Source organism: Castor canadensis, chromosome 12 (genome assembly GCF_047511655.1).
Source record: "Castor canadensis chromosome 12, mCasCan1.hap1v2, whole genome shotgun sequence".
In the NCBI taxonomy this organism is placed as follows: domain Eukaryota; kingdom Metazoa; phylum Chordata; class Mammalia; order Rodentia; family Castoridae; genus Castor; species Castor canadensis.
The window spans coordinates 64,654,363-64,671,112 of NC_133397.1; the positions used below are offsets into that span (position 1 = coordinate 64,654,363).

The 16,750-nt window shown below is 40.6% G+C and overlaps 1 protein-coding gene across 1 annotated transcript in view; it reads right to left on the reverse strand.

The window, feature by feature from the left end:
* The window catches only part of Slc4a5 (solute carrier family 4 member 5), a 135,393-nt gene extending 118,947 nt beyond the window's left edge, over nucleotides 1-16,446 (reverse strand). The window contains exons 1-2 of the mRNA XM_074050025.1: nucleotides 16,335-16,446; nucleotides 2,166-2,324 (exon numbers count right to left, since the gene is read on the reverse strand). The gene's annotated coding sequence lies outside the window, so the exon portion shown is untranslated. The remainder of the gene's footprint in view (nucleotides 1-2,165; nucleotides 2,325-16,334) is intronic.
* Between the last annotated feature and the right edge of the window lie 304 nt (nucleotides 16,447-16,750).

Genomic DNA, 16,750 nt, shown 5'->3' on the forward strand with positions numbered 1-16,750 from the left:
GCTTCATATCTGGATCCTCTATTCTGCAGAACTGACTCATTGATGTTTACCCTCCATTTGGACTGACACCTGACCCCTGGTACACCTGGCCTCTAACACAGATATTACCTCAAACAATCAGTCCTACAATGACAGCCCAAATACAGGGCCACCTAAAGGTTAAAAATAGCTACAGGTATAAACACCCACAAAATAAGAATTGTAAGACTCTCTATCACTTTTCAAAATGAAAAGTTAGATTCTTTTATCCTTCCTGCTATACCTGGTAGGGCCCCTTCTGATGCTCCAATCATTGTTCATGTTTGGGTTATGCCTTCTAAACCAAATTTATATCTTCCGGAATAAAAGCCTTTAGGACCTAAATCATGAGGAAACAGGGCTACTGATCTCTGCAGATGAATGAGATCTCCATGAGCAACCCAGACCTCCATGAAGAACCTTGACTATGCTGGACAATAATTCAGACACCTTGTGTCCAAATAAGCCCCAAGGGAAAGAAATAGGAGAGACAATTTCCCCTTGAAGGTAGGGTATGCTGCCCCTATCAGCTCAAAGCAGATACTGAAAATGGACTATATCCCCACCATCAGCATCCCCCCAAAAAAGAATTTTTTAGAATATTGTCTCTCACGGGGAATTTGAGGCAGGCTAAAATTAGGGAAAGTTGAGGACTCATGAAAACTTAATATTACATCTCAGATTGACCATGCTCTGGCTCAGGGACTGCCCTCTTCTGGCCCAGGAACTGCCCTTGCCCCTCCCCACTCACTGATTATTGGATGGGAATTACCTGGTCCTGCCCTTCCCATAGGTTAGTATAAGTTTTTAAAGCACCTAGAAAAGAGAAGCATGCTCTATTGGCCTCCAGATTCCACCTGAACCCCACCATACTCCCCCTTTGTATTTCCCTTCCCTAACTTTTAATAAACTCCATTTACCCCAACATGTCCTGCCATGGATTATTCTACGTGGGACAAAGAATTTGGAAGTGGAAGTCTTCTGATCACAGATTGTACCAATGCTGGCAACAATCTCTGCTACATGGGAAGAGTAAATAGGAGTATCTCACTCTAGGCCAGCCTGAGCATAAATGTAAGACTCTATTCAAATACTTAAAGCCAAAAGGATGGGAGCATGGCTCAAGTCATAGAGTACCTTCCAACCAGACACAAGGCTCTGAGTTCAAACCTTGAGTACTGCCAAAATTGGAAAAGAAAAAAAAGAACTCCAAGTCATATATCATATGAAGTGTTAAAACATCATGGATAAGAGTTTTTGGGGTTTTTCTCTCTTTTTTTTTTTTGGTACTGGAGGTTGAACCCAAGGGAAGTGCTTTACCTCTTGAGCCATACCCCTAGGTCTTTTGTGTATTTTTTGCTTTTGAGGTAGGGTCTTCCTAACTTTGCTGACTGACCTCAAACTTGTGCTCTTCTTGTATCTGCCTCCTGAGTAGCTGGGGTTAATGCCATTTGCCACCATGCCTAGCCTTTTCGATTTTTTCTTTTCTTTTTTCCTCACTGTGTAACTCAAGGTGGCCTCGAACTCTCAATTCTCCTGCCTCAGTCTCCCAAGTGCTAGGATTACAGGCATGTACTCCCACTCTCAAATGCTAAAGAGATCTCAAAGCTTCCAGAAGAAGAAAATAAGTCACCTACAAAGAACAAAACATAATAACTGGCATCATCTTAATAGCTACATTAGAAGCTATAAGACATATGGAATCATGCCTCCAAAAGTGAGAAAAAATTACTTTTGACCTAGAATTCCAGTCCTAACCAAGCTGTCAACCAAATATGAAGACAGAATAAGGGTATTTCCAGACATCAAATGTCTCACAACTTTACCTCTTCTGCACTTTTTTCTCAAGAAGGGACTGAGAGAAGAATTCCAACAAGATGAAGGAGCACTAAGAGGAATACAGGATCTGGAAAATAAGATTCACCACAAAAGACTGGCAGAGGGAGGTTCTAGGAGAAGAGCTAAGCAAGAGCTGTGATGAGTATATCTTAAAATAGACTCTAGACACAATCTTGTCAGGAAAAAAACTGAAAAATTATTTTGATGTGTTTGATACAATATTAAAAACCTGTCAAGAATAAAGAGGCAGACAATACACAGAGCTGGGCTTATGCATCTCCAGGCCTGAATTCTAGTTTCACACTGACCTCTAAACCACTCTGTGACCTTGGGTGTACTGGACAGAGAAGACCCAATTTCACCAATTCACTGTGTGCTGGGCTGGTCACTTCTCTCCAATTTCAATTCTCTCATGAAAACTACGGGTGTTAATCTTCAGCTAACACCCAGTAAAACATTCCAAATCTCTAAAAAAAAAAAAAAAAAAAGAATAAAGAGGCAGAGAAATGAAAGGTAAACAGGGCTCCCAATACTCATGTGAACAATATTTATATAATCAGAATGAATAAATTATACATTAATTTTACTAAAAATTGTGTTAACATGACTATTCTTCATGGTTGGCTATCCACTCTGGTTGGTCAGTATCAATACCATATTGATTGTTAACATATTTTGAATATCACCACTGGCTATAACTATTTTGGAAGAAGAACAAATGAGAGGGGGGTGTAAGACATCTGTGGAGGATGCTTCAAGCTATCTGCCTGATATCCATTCACCTTTTCTGCTCTGATTTGATCTGATGCAGTACAGTGGCCAACTAAGAATCATTACCTCCCCTACATGCCCTTCAGCTGTTTCTGCCTAAAGAGATAGAAGAAACCTGGGGAAAGAGTCCCTTTTCTGGGTAAAGCCTCTGCGGAAGAAAATTCCTTTGCTTTTCCTCCTTCCTCCTTCTTAGGTAAGGTTTACAGATTTATCAAATAAAAGTACAGTTTGCTCAGATGAATCTGAATTTCAGATAAACAAATAATTTGAATTTAAAATATGTCCTATATAATTTTGGTGAGATATTTGCACTAGAAAATCTATATTTATTGGTATCTCAAATTCACATTTAACTGGACCAACTATATATTATCTGGCAACCCTATCCTTGAGCAAGAAGTGATGCCTCTAAGAGTAGCAGCTCTCTTGTCATCATGAGAATGAAGGTCACATGCTAACTATGGATACAAAGGGAGGAAGGAGCCAAAGTCCTTAATGTCTTAATGCTACCAGCAATGGGTGGCCCATACTGAGTATCTTAAGGGGAGCAATGAAACCACTTACTTGTTTAAACTACAACAATTAACTTCTTTTATCCAACCACACCTGAGTCATATCACAAAGGACTCTGATAAAGCAAGTTTTAACTGGTTAAATAAGATTGTGTTCTATAAGTAATAAAAAAGGAAAAATAGGCATTGAGTGACCATCTAGAAGAGTTTGCTATACCATCCAACATCCATTTCCTCCTTTTCTGTCCTATTTATAGAACCTCACTTTGTTCAGTTAAAGACACAGACACTTGGTTACCAGTGGTCACCTTCCCCAACCTTGGTATGAATTGTGACTTGTGTAAACCATTCATGGAAATCCGGCTGCTCTTGACCAGTCACTGGCCTTAGTAGTAGTCACGTGATCCTTATCTCACTTATTAGATTTAAATAGGGGCTAGTGGAGTGGCTCAAGTGGAAGAGTGCCTCCCTAGAAAGTGTGAGGCCCTGAGTTCAAACCCCAGTACAGTAAATGGAAGTCCACTGGGTAGAGCTGCCAGGAAAGCTTTTATTTTCCTGATAAAAAGTGACAGATATAGCTGGAATGCAATTTATCCTTTACTCTCCCCATCTCTTGCACAGACCTGGGGCATAGAATTCGAGATGAAGCAGCCATCTTGCAACAATGATGAGACAGGGGTAAAGACCAAACGCATAAAGCAAGATAGGACAACCCTGGTTCCTGAAAATATCATCAAGTTCTGGACTATTTATCTCTGAATTTTTTTGTAATGGGGGGTATCTACCCTATTTATTTAAACTGCTATTCAAATTTTATGTTTTTTTTTTAATGAGTGAACTAGATCTCTATGCGTTAACAAGTATATTTTAGCTTACTGTCTTTTTTTTTTGGTGGTGGTGGTGGTGGTGGTGGTGGTACTGGAGTTTGAACTCAGGGCAGGTACTCTACCACTTGAGCCACCTCAGGCCTTTTTTGTTTTTAGTTGCTTTTCAGGTAGTCTTTCATTTTGCCTAGGGTGGGCTTCAGACCTGGGATGACAGGTGTACACCACCAAGCCTGGCCTATTGATTGAAATGGAGTCTCATGTATTTGCCAGTGGTGGCCTCAAACCATCTTTTCTCCTGATCTCCACCTCCAGAATAGCTGAGATAAGTAGCTAAGATTAGGTAGTATGAGCTACCATGCCCAGCTCCTTCCTTTCATTATTTTTATTAGCATACATGAATTGTACAAAAACAAAATACTACTTATATAAAACTTGAAACACACAAAAACACTATATTGCTTAGTTATGTTTATGAGTCATGAAAGCATAAAATCATGAAAAGCAATGATATGCAGAAATTTCCAATAACCTCTGGGGATGGATGATTTAATGGTGATGTTTGTTACACCTTTGATAATTTGCAGAGAGGGATAAATTATCATCATCATTATTAAAAGGGTATAGAAAAAGTTAAAAGAATTCCTAGTGGTTGTCTTTGGAAGGAAAACTATGGAGTACAGGAGAAGCCAGGACGGAATTACATGTGTAAATTTTTAAATTATGGTTATATGTTATTTTTATTTTAAACATTTTAAGACAAATAATATGACAAATGTTCCCATTTTATGTGATAATTATATCCCTGAAAATTCATGGTTAAATCTGTTTATTCAAAGTGAATCATGTTTTAAAAGATCCTGAAAAGCTAAAGCAATCATAAGCAAAAAAAAAACCCAATGCTGGAGATCTCATAATACTTGACTTCAAATTATACTTCCAAAACATAGTAACAAAACAACATTGTACTGAAACAAAAATAGACAGGTAGATCAATGGAATAGAATAGAGGACCTAGAAACAAGTTCACACAGCTACAGCCATCAGATTCTTGAGAAAGGATCCAAAAAAAAGGCTGGGGGCATGGCTTAAGTAGTAGAGTGCCTGCCTCGCAAGCACAAAGCCCTGAGTTCAAACCCTAGTACTACACCCAAAAGAAAAAAAAAAGGACCCAAAAATATGTTGGAGAAAAGACAGTGTTTCCAACAAATGGTGCTCAAATAACATGTAGAAGACAAATTAGATCCCTATCTGTCACCCTGTACAAAAATCAATTCAAAATGGATCGAAGACTTCAATGTAAGACTAAAACTTTGAAACTACTAGAGGAATCATATTCAGAATTTTCTGAATATGACTCCAATAACTCAGGAAATAGCAAAAAGAATTGACAAATGGGATTGCATCAAATAAAAAGCTTCTGTACAACAAAGGAAACAATTATCAGAGTAGAGACAGAATGGGAGAAAATCTTTGACAGTTATTTATGTGACAAGGGATTATATCCAGAATATAGGAAGAAGTAAGAAAAATTAAACACCCAAAGGTCAAATAAAAATATTAATTAAATAATATTTAATTAATAAATGGCAAATGAGTTGCACAATCTTCAAAAGAAGAAATACAAATGGCTAATAAACATATGAAGAAGTATTCAATATCCTTAGCCATAAAGGAAATGCAAATCAAACCTACATTTGATATTTCATCTCATCTTAGTCTTGGCTATCATCAAGAAAACAAAAAACAAAAAATGCTGGTGAGGATGTTGGGGAAAAGGAACTCTATCATACTCTGTTGATGGGAATGTAAATTAGTCCAGCCACTTTGTAAATCAATATGGAGGTTCCTCAAAAATTAAAAATAGAACTAGTACATAATCCTGCTATACCACTCTTGAGCACATACTTGAAGGAAAGCAGGTCAGCATACAATAGAGATACCTATACACCTATGTTAATAGCCAAATTATGGAATCATCTAGGTGTCCACCAACAGATGGTAAAGAAAAAGTAGTACATATACACTGTGGAGTATTATTCACTTGTAAAGAAGAATGAAATTATGTCATTTGCAGGGAAATGGATGGAACTTGAGATCATCATGTTCAGCAACATAGGGTTGGCAGAGTGGCTCAAGTGGTAAGAGCACCTGCCTAGCAAGTGTGAGGCCTTGAGTTCAAACCCAAGTGCTACCAAAAAAAAAAAAAATCATGTTCAGAAAAATAAACCAGACTCAGAAAGATGCATACCACATGTTATTTAAATATGTGTAATCTAGATCTAAAGAAAATAAAAAAGGACATAAAAGGAAAGGAAAGGAAAGGAAAGAAGCAGAATGAAAGGAACAGAATGAGGGAAGAGAGAAGTAGAGATATGAGACGTAGAGCAGATCTGGTATCAGTTTCTTACAACTTTCCACTTCTGGGTTCCAGGCCCTTCCTGAGGTCCAGTTGAATTCCTGTACATAGACCCCCCCACAATATCTTCACAATAAACCCTTCTTTTCAGCTAGCTTTAGCTGATTTGAGTTACTTGTATCCAAAGAACACTAACCAGCAAAAACTATCCACTACAATGTATTGCCAAGGGAATTGTGTAAATGGCTCCTGGTATCAGCAAATGGAAAAGCTGTAAGAGTAAGCTTTTCCTAACACCAGCCTCTACTGCACAACGAGATCACCATTATTCCCCCATCTATCTTAGATCACAGTCTTCAACATGGTTCTACACTGAGGGATCAGACCAAATCTTCTCTGTCTTGAGTCATTCAAAGGCCCTCTTCCATTTCACTGCCCTGACCGCAAGTCTGGAATCATATCTAGGATCCCTAAGAATCCAAAACCTTTCTGACACAATCAACACCCTAAGCCTGGAAGACTAAGAAGAAGAATTGCACCTTGGCAGATAGACACTCAGGGTTCCCTACCCAAGTGGCCTTCATATCTGATACAGCAAGGAGGTTGTGATATAGCCAGTCTTAATAATGTACAACACATTTTAACAACAAAATCATCTGTTAGTTAGGTGCCCACTCCCTCCCCATCCACAAGGGACCACTAATTCCTTATTTGTTCCAGATACACTAAATGCTGAAAACAAACAAAATATATTTATATTAGGGAAGAAGGGCAAAGTATGCTAATGAATTCTCAAGATTAGACATCCATGTCTCTGAAAGTAAACTAACTGGTTAAAAGGTTGTATCACATTCATTGGTCAGTCCTTTGGGAGCTTTCCCTTCCCCTGTCTTTTAAGCCATATGACCTTTACATGTAAGAACTCTGGACCAGCCAACATGGTGTCTGGTGAGCCCCTCTCCCAGCCCAAAGTTTTTCAGAAAAGGACTTCCACAAGGGCTTACCTGGGATTATTCTGTGAACCAAATATATAAGAATGACCTAGGGAATGGAGGTGTAGCGCAAGCAGTAGAGTGCCTACCTAGCAAGTGCAAAGCCCTGAGTTCAAACCTCAGTAACAACAACAACAAAAAGAATTATGTGAATCATGTTTGGCTTTAAAAGCTAAGCTAGAAATCAGGGAAAAGCCACCTTCCAAATGGTGACTTGTCCATTGCCTCAGGGTCCCAGAGCAAGCATACATTATGCTCCAGGAGAGAAGTGGCATTGCAAGCAAATAAACAACTAGTAGTAACACCACCAGGTACAATGTCCAAAACCTAGAAACAAAAATGGAGGAGGTTAGCCATTGTTCTATTTCTACCCCAATTTACTACATTAAGTCATCATCTATTTCTCCATAGTCTCTGGGAAAGAGGCAAATCCCAGGATTTTTTGCATACTTCATAAATATTTTAGCAAGTCTGAGAAATTTGGCAAAGACAACAGAAATTTACTTGCTTAGAAAAGAAAATTTCTAAGTTTCATCAGATGAGAACAAGATAGAAATAATTCATCACGGTGTCAGACAGTATAATAGTCTCCTGTCACTTCTGTGAATTTGGAGTGAGGATTTATACCCAAAACCAGTGAACTCAAGGCACCAGGTTGACAAACACAGTATAATTTTTAAAGAAAAGGCAAACATGGAGTGCTCATTTGGAAATTTATCTCATTTTCCTAATATTCTACTCAGTGTTGGTGAAGCTCACTCTCAAATCCTCTGTAGTCGGAGCATGTTATTCTTTTTCTGCACAGCTTTACCTACTCTCTCTGAAACTTCAAGCTGCAAACTTACCTTTGCGTTCTTAGCACTGGAAACCAGGATCCAAATCCCAGGAAGGCCAGAGTCACTTGCTCTGCTTCTGTTGGGTGGCAGGAAGGTTTCTTTGTGGTTTCCAGGCTGAGCAGTATTTGGGGCATTGGAGATTGACTTCTGGGGCTCAGTGGCGGCCAGCCATGTGACCAAGGTGGGGGAAGGGACACTCCTGCAGGGTCAGGGATGGCTGCCTGGTTAGCCAACAGATCAGAGTAGAACACAATCTGAATAGAGCTAGTTATAATCACAGGCAGATAACTTTATTCCAAATTTCTTCTTGGCTTTTAACGTGATCTTTTTATGGCAGTGGTATATCCCAGTCTTGATTTTGAAATGCTGGTTTGTACCCTGCATGGTTTTTATCCCAGATCATGTTTTGGTTCTGTCTTGGAAGGATGTTAGAGCTGGGAGAGAACTTGGAGGTAATATAGCCATACTCCAAGATTGCCCGTTTTCTATGGGGAAAACTGAGGCCCAGAGAAGGGCAGCGGTATTTCCAGAAGCCTACAAAGTCCTGGGCATGCTGGTGACCCCAGTTGGCTCAAAACTATAGTTCATTTGGTTTTGTTTTTTGTTTTGGGGGGTTTTTTTAGTTACACTGGAGTTTGAACTCAGGGCTTCACACTTGCTAGGCAGGCGCTCTATCACTTGAGCCACTCCACCGACCCTCCTTTGAATATCTTCAACTTTTAGGTGGTTAAGAGCTTTAAGGACTGCTGAGATGCTAATATGGATTCTATCTCATTGCAGGTACATAAACATGCAGCTGTCAGATTGGGGCATGACTGAGGAATTATGGCAGTTAGTACTGTGGTCAGTGAGTTTGTACAAATATGTGTACTTATGTTTAGGTATCATTATCTCAATCTTTATAAAATGTTCAAGATGATCTTTTTGGAAGATCATCAAGTGGCACCAAAACTTGAAGAAAACTCAGATCTCAAAGACCCTGGAGACTTCTCTGAACTGTGGCCGTGTAGATAGTGAAGGCTTCTTGTTCTAACTGCCTCTCTACACAGAGAGTGCCTGCTGAGTGCCTGCTGACAATGGGGAGGTGGGAGTAAGGATGGAGGAAATAACAGAGGTGGTGGTGTTGACTGTAAAAGTAATAGGATATTAGTGGATGTGTAGATGGAAGTGGTGAGAAATAGATGTGAGTGTGAGGTGTAGACGCAGGTGTGAGGTATAAACGAAGGTGTGAGGTATAAATGGAGGTGTGAAGTAGAGGTATGAGGTATAGATGGAAGTGTGAAGTAGAGGTGAAGGTTTGAAGTGGAAGTGTGAAATGTGGATTGAAATGTTAAATGTAGATGGAGGTGTGAAGGTATAGATGGAGATGTGAGGTGGATGTGGCAATATGAGGTGAAGGTGGAAGGGTGATGTATAGATGGGGGTGTGAAGTGTAGACTGTAGATGTGGCAACTTGGTGGTGCTGGAGGAAGGAGTTAGAAGTCCTCATAAGTGACAGGAGACTCTTGTTAGTATTAGGTTGATTTCCCTGGATGAACTTGACCTGCTGTGTGATATGTAAATGTGTGATATGATAAAAATCTTGCCATTAGCAATCTGGAGAACCTTACTCTTTCCCCAGAGCTGTGTGATCTTTGTGAAATCACTTCACCTCTCAGGGTCTCAGTGTCCTTATAGCAGTTTGCACTTAGTTTTTGCTGTTTGTTAGAGGGCAAATGATCTCTCTCCTCCAAGCACTTTTACTTAATCTATACAGTATGAGCTTCTATCTCTTTAAAGTCTTGAGAAAAATAAGACTCACTTTACCCCCTCAGTCATCCTCCCTAGGAGGGATGAGTAGCTTACGTGCTTGGAGAATACAATGGGCCTGTGCCATGACCTGGATTCTCAGGGTTTCCTCCTCCTGGGAACTGCATGCCTCAGAGAAGGCCTGCACTGCTCTCCTCTCCTTTCATTTTCACTGTAATCCTCATGCAGCAAGTTCTTGCCTTGCAAGATAGGAGAATGTTCTACTTCTAGGTAGATAAGTTTGATGCTGGGAGAAGTAGGAGGCCTGATTGTGCATTCTATGCAATAGTCTCTAACTTCTTTTAAGTTGTAGCAGCTTGGCCTCTGCATCTTATTTCTCATCTGGTTGCAAACACAGACAGCAATTAGAGAAGTCCAGTGCTGATGAATTAATAAAACAGCCTGCATGGAGTGGAGTGGACTCAATGATCGCTAAATTTCCTTCAAGGTCTAATATCCTGTGACTCTATGAATCTACATAGACTTGTCTCTGGAGCAGAACAAATGTATATTGATGGAGCTGGGTCAGAGTTGAAACTCTTAGTGAACAACTCCCTAATCTCTAGTTCCATTCTTTCCTGCTTTACAACTCAATGAAGACCTCTAATCTTCAAATATCTTCCTTTTCTCCTCACATGCCAACCTCTCCTGGCTTCATTTACTTCCCTTTCTGGTTTGTACCAAATGATAGATCCCTTTTTCTTTTCCCTCACTGATACACATAACCTCTTATTCCTGCCCTGCCAATCTCTTGTCCAATTCAGTCCATCTATTAACCTTCTTCTCCTGCACTAAACTATCTTTCATTTCTGGAGAAAGCCAGTCTTCATGAGAGAGAATAAAGCAAAAAAGCCAATACACAGAGTGAGAGACAGGAAGCAAAAAAGAGTTGTAGAGAGGTGAACTCGGGAGGGAGAGAGATATAGTCCCATGATGCAAGTATCCAACTCCATCCCTGTCTTTCCCCATGGTTTAATTCTGTGAGCCAAAAAACGCTGAGAGAAGATGTCCGCCCCACTTCTCTCCTCTTCTGCCCTCTGGCTTCCTTCTATGTCATTGTCATTGGCTCACCAGCTGACTTTGGCAGAAGAGTAAATGTTTGGAGATGCTTTTGATCCTTCCTCACCTGAGGCTTGAGGTAAAGGAAAGGATAGGCCCCAGTGGTCCTCAGCCAGAGGAACCCCCCTGAAGACATGTGACAATGCCTAGAAACATTTTTGGTTACCCTGGAAAGAATCCCTACTGGAGGGAGGTTTTAACTGGCCTGCAGTGGGTAGAGGATGCTGCTAACATCCCATAGGGCTCAGGACAACCCCCACAACAGAGAATTATCTGGTCCCACCTGTCAATAGTGCCACAGTCAAGAAATCCTGAATGAGATCACTAAGTCTCCTCCAATCCTAGGCTCTCACCAAAGCAAAGGAGCACTCCAGAGATTTTACTCTCCAGGAGGAGAAACCAAAGATTCTCAAGAATTTGTACCATTTGACCTGCCTGCCTCCATTTCCCTTGGAGTCCTGGCAGGGCTTGCCAGGGCCAAATTCCCTTCCATCTCCTGGTGAGATGCCATCTGACCCCCACCTGGGTTTAACATCCAGCAAAGCTTAGGCAGGTTTGATAAGGACTCTAGCTTGAAATCAAAGGTCCATGAAGTCAAAGGCTAACTCCACCCAGAAGAGGCCTGCAGGTCCAGGCCCTTGGTCCTTTTCTAGAACATTTATCTATGAGAAGTTTCCCCCAAGCTGAGCAATACTTGCAATTTTTAGCTTCCAGATTGTTTGTGCCAAGCTTTGGCAAGTGGAACAATTACTGACTGCCCCAGATTCTTGTCAGCTTTAGCTACTTTTGAACTGAATCCAGGGTAGAGCAGGAAACATCCTGTGGTGGTGTGAGAACTCCTTGGGAAGGCAGAAAGATAAGAGGTATCTTAAGGAGAAGTTGAGAAATCTTATGAGGCCACACCCAGGTTATATTATGAGTGGGTGCACTCTTTCATGGCTCTCTCTTCTTCCTAATTGCTGCTGTGGCCTGTGGCCTGGGCTCACTCTCCATCACTCACCATGGATGTCTTGCTATTCTTCTAACACCCAAGTTTATTCTCACTTCAGCACCTCTGCATCTATTGTTTCCTTCATATATTCAACTCTGGCAAAATGCCATCTACCCCAAGAATACATACCATGAATAGCTCATGTAAAATGCCCCTCTATCATTAACTCTGCTTTATTTGTGTATCTAATGTTTCTATCCAAAACCACATTATGTGTTTGTTTACAAATATTATCTGTTTCTCTAATATGGCAAAGATTCTGTTTTGTTCACTAATATATCTCCAATACCTAGAATAGAACCTAGTTCATAAATGGTTGGGTTCAAATCCCAGCTCCACAACCTGTGGAACTGTGGGTAAGTTACTTCTTGTCTTTTGGATTTTTGCTGCAATTTCTTCAACTGGAAAAATGAGAATAATCATCACATAATCACATGTATCTTTAGGGTTCTCACCTGATTGAATCAATGTATGTGAAGTCTTAGATCAGTATCTGAATTCATTATAGTGTCAACTAGTAATACTGTTGTAATTATTATACTCCTAGGAAGCTGGCTCTATGTCTGTTCTGAAGGGTGGGGAGGGAAGTGAGAAGTATTTTATCAGCTTGCAGTACAGTGGTCTTTATTGTTTCTCTGGGAATCAATATCCCCTGCAGGCCCTGGACCAGGGTCCAGCCCTCTCCCTCTCTTTCTCCCTCTCCCTCCCTCCTCCTGCTCTCTGCTGCCCCCTGGAGGCTGGTTAGGGACTCCATGGATTGTGTATTTCCCACAGGGAAAAATGAGATTGTGCTGGTTGACAGCCCCTCTATTTGAGCAAGCCAGACTTTCAAGGTGGCAAGCTTGGTCCTGGCAAAGCTGCCATTGTTTGGCAATGTGATTGGAAATCCTGGACCACAAAGGAACTGCAGGTACCTGAGGACTCCTCTCTGAGACATGCCCCAAAACAGACCAGCGCAGGCAGGCAGCTAGGGCTGGCCCCTTCCCTCCCCTCTTCCAGGCTGTACTTCCTGAGCCAGGAGACTACACTCTGTACACTCTACACCTCAGCCAAGCTGAGTCACTGTGGAAAGCTGCTCCTCACTTCCTGTCAAGGCATATGTCACCTTGTGGGAATGTGATCTTCATATTGTCAGCCAAAATGAAGGGCCATGAAAACCACTTCTCTGGAGGCATAGGGGGATCATTATTCAGAATCTGGGGACCCCACACTGTCTGATTAAAAGATATTATGGTGGGAAAGATTTCAATTTTAATAGGAACAAGAATGTGAAACAAACAAATAAACTTGCCTAGAAATGGAAATTTTGCATGAGGTTATATGATAAAATGTTGCTAAGGAACATGTAATGAAGTATCACATTCCTGGATGGGAAACCCAAATAGCACAATGTGCTAAATACTCAGAAATTTGAATACAATTCCAATGGCATTTTAGATGAAAATGACCCAAAAAAAATCATGACTAATCATGACTTATTACTAATAATTACTAATCATGGCTTTTACTAATATGGCAGACTCTGGTATGACAGTTTTCCATTTTTTATCTCAGTTAATCCTCAGAGCAACTCTATGAGGTCATTATTAATACTCATGAAAGACAGGATAGAGAGGTGGCTAAGAGCAGGAGATTACATAACTTTGACCAAGTTACTGAAAACTGAGTTGTGATTCCTTATCTGCAAAATGGGAATAGTTGGGCTAGCAGAGTGGCTCAAGTGGTAGTGTGCCTGCCTAGCAAGCTTGAGGCCCCGAGTTCAAACCCCAGTATGCCAATCTCCCTCAAAAAATGTTATACAAGCTCTCTATGAACAAATAAACACTGAGATTCTAGCCATTAAAAAAAAAATAGGAATAGTTATCTTGTAAGTTTATAGCCTAGATTAAATGAGTTAATATGCACAAAATATTTAGAACAGAGCTTATAAAATGTAAGCACTTAATTGACAGGAACTATTATTATTCTTATTACAGAGGAAAAAACTAAAGCTTAAAGAAGATAAAACAATTTGCCCAAGTTCACACAGCCAGCAAATGGATAAACTGGCCTGGGGAATGGGGATAAGAAGACTTCCCTACATGATCTAAGAAATTATAAAAACCATAATAATTAATATAGGAGCCATTTATATATGCCTTGTAAAATAAGATTCTGAAATATTATCCAATGCCCCTCCCAGCCTGACATTTCCTTTACTTCCCTCCTTCTCCCCATTCAAATACTCAGACCATTCTGTGCTTTTGCTTTGGAAAGGATATGTAGAAATAAGAGGTAAGCCAGGCTGCTGGTGGCTCACGCCTGTAATTCTATCTATTGGGGAGGTTGAGATCAGGAGGATAGTGGTTCGAGGCAAGCCCAGGCAAAAAGTTCACAGACCCCATCTCAACCAATAGCTGGGCCCTGTGGTGGTGCAACTGTCATCTCCAGTTACATAGGAAGATTGTGGTTCCTGGCCAGCCCAGGCAAGAAAAGTTGGTGAAAGCCTATCTTAATGGAAGAAAAAATGACATGAAGCATAAAAATAAGAGGGCCATGGTCCAGGCCCACCTGGGCTAAAAGCAAGATACTATCTCCAAAAATAACCAGCAAAAAGGACTGGAGGTGTGGCTCAAGCAGTAGAGTGCTTGTTTAACAAGTGCCAAGCCCTGAGTTCAAACCCCAGTACTACCAAAATACTAATAATAATTGTTAAAGGAGCCTCTTCCCTTGGGAAAATAGGATAGACACCTGGTCTAGACCTAGGCTAACATATGAGAGGAAATGGTCATGAGAAAGATCAACACCAATCCCTACCCTTCATCCAAGAAGGGTTTCCCAGGGCAAGGAGAAGAACTGGAGGGAGGTTGAGAAGCATCAAGTACTGGTGGGTCCTGGAGACCAAGGTCCTGATCTTGCTCCCTGATTCTCTTGAGCCCAAAGAGAAGATCTTATCCCTACTGATGTGTGGATCTGAGGGCAGACAGGACCTGTGCTTTGCTTCTCAGGGAGAAAGAGAATGACTGCTCGGTCCAGGTCAAAAGGGCCCCAGGAAAACTCACTCAGGCAGCATGAAGAGGTGGAGACAGACAGATCTGAAAAACAACCAGATGGGACAGGAACAGAGGGTACCACGAGTAGGGACCTTTGTAGGTCCCTAAGGGTCTGGAACTCTGCACTCTATCCTATCCTCACCTCAAAGTGGAAACTGCAGAGGAAACTCAAAATCAACTGGATTAAGTGTCAGGAATTTTTTTTAATGGGAGCTCAAAATAGAGACGAAGGAGAGTTTCAGAAATAAACTAATGTTTCTGTACAATTGAGTTTAGGATCTGACACTGGTATTCTAAAGGATAGATTTTTTTTTAAAGATAGTGCTGAGGAAATGTATGTCTTGAAAAATCAATTTAGAAGAGAAACATGGGCAATAGACAAAGGCAGCAACTTAATTATTGGTTGGGCTGAGCACATGTAATTTATCTCAGCCTGAAATTAAATGTGATTGGTCCTTAAAACTGGGGTGAACTTACATCCTCATTTGCCTTGGACAGTCACTATCTGTCCCCATTGTTTTGGCTTTGTTATTTATTAGTAGTGATCCTTTTCATTCTCGAAAGATTTCCAGTTTAGGCAATAAATTATGTGGTTGCTCAGCTTAAAATTTTTTAAATGATAGTGATCTCATGAGTGAGCTGACTGTGAGCTAGGTATCATGACAGAGAACATTAGGTTTCCTGGGCAGGTGTGGCTAGAGGTCAATGGGGCCAGGAAGTGGACTCTCTGGAGGGGGAGGACCTCAGCTGGATGGGAAGAGAAGATAGGTAAGGAGCAGGTAGTATGACATGAGAGGAATTGTGGTAAGGATGGTCATGTGCTGGGTGGGGTTGAGAGAACAGTGGTAGAGCAGAGTAGAATGTTAGAATTTAATATTCCAGAAATGTAGCAGCTCAGAGTGACAGCATGGCCCTGGTTACAATAATGAGAGAAGATGAGAGAAATGGAGGCCTTGGGTTCAATCTCCAATACCAAGAAGCACAAACAAACTAACAAAAAACCCTAAAACTTAAAGGAAACCAAGCTACCTGTCCATAGATTCTGCTAGACCAACCGTGGAATCACTTTGTCAAATTTTTAAAAGTCCATTAGTAAAACAAATAGCCCTTAAACATTTGAAAAGAGGCTGAACCTCACTTATTTAAAGAAAAAGCAAATAAGAGCTATGATGAAATGCCATTGTTCACCTTTCACATTTGCAAATCAAAAAGTTTCAGGACACAGTTGTGGGCAACAGACCCTCATACATACACTTGCCACTGTAACTGTACATGGGCACTTTGGCAATTTTCATAATTTCAAATGCACATACCTTTTGATAGCAGCAATTCTGTCTAGAAAGTTTTCTCACAGATTTGCACCCACCTGTGGACAAAGACAGATATGTGGTTTGGGACAGTCATTCACCTCCTTGTACTTGTGTCAGAAAGTAGCCATGGAATTAAATGATTTAATACATGAAAAGAATTTCAACCAGGGCCTGGTTGACTGTTATTACAGCATTGTTCATAGCAGCAAAACATTGGAAACAACCTGAATGTCCATCAACAGGGAGTTGATGTTTTTTAAAAAAAGGTTTGTCTGTAATTTGGAAAATCATGAAGTTTTTAAATAGAATGACAACAGTACTATGGAATAATCATTTAGAAATGGGGAAAAAAATCAAGGTGTAGAAGAGTGCTTATGGCTTGCCACCATTTGTGAATGTAGGTGCTTATATGTATGTGG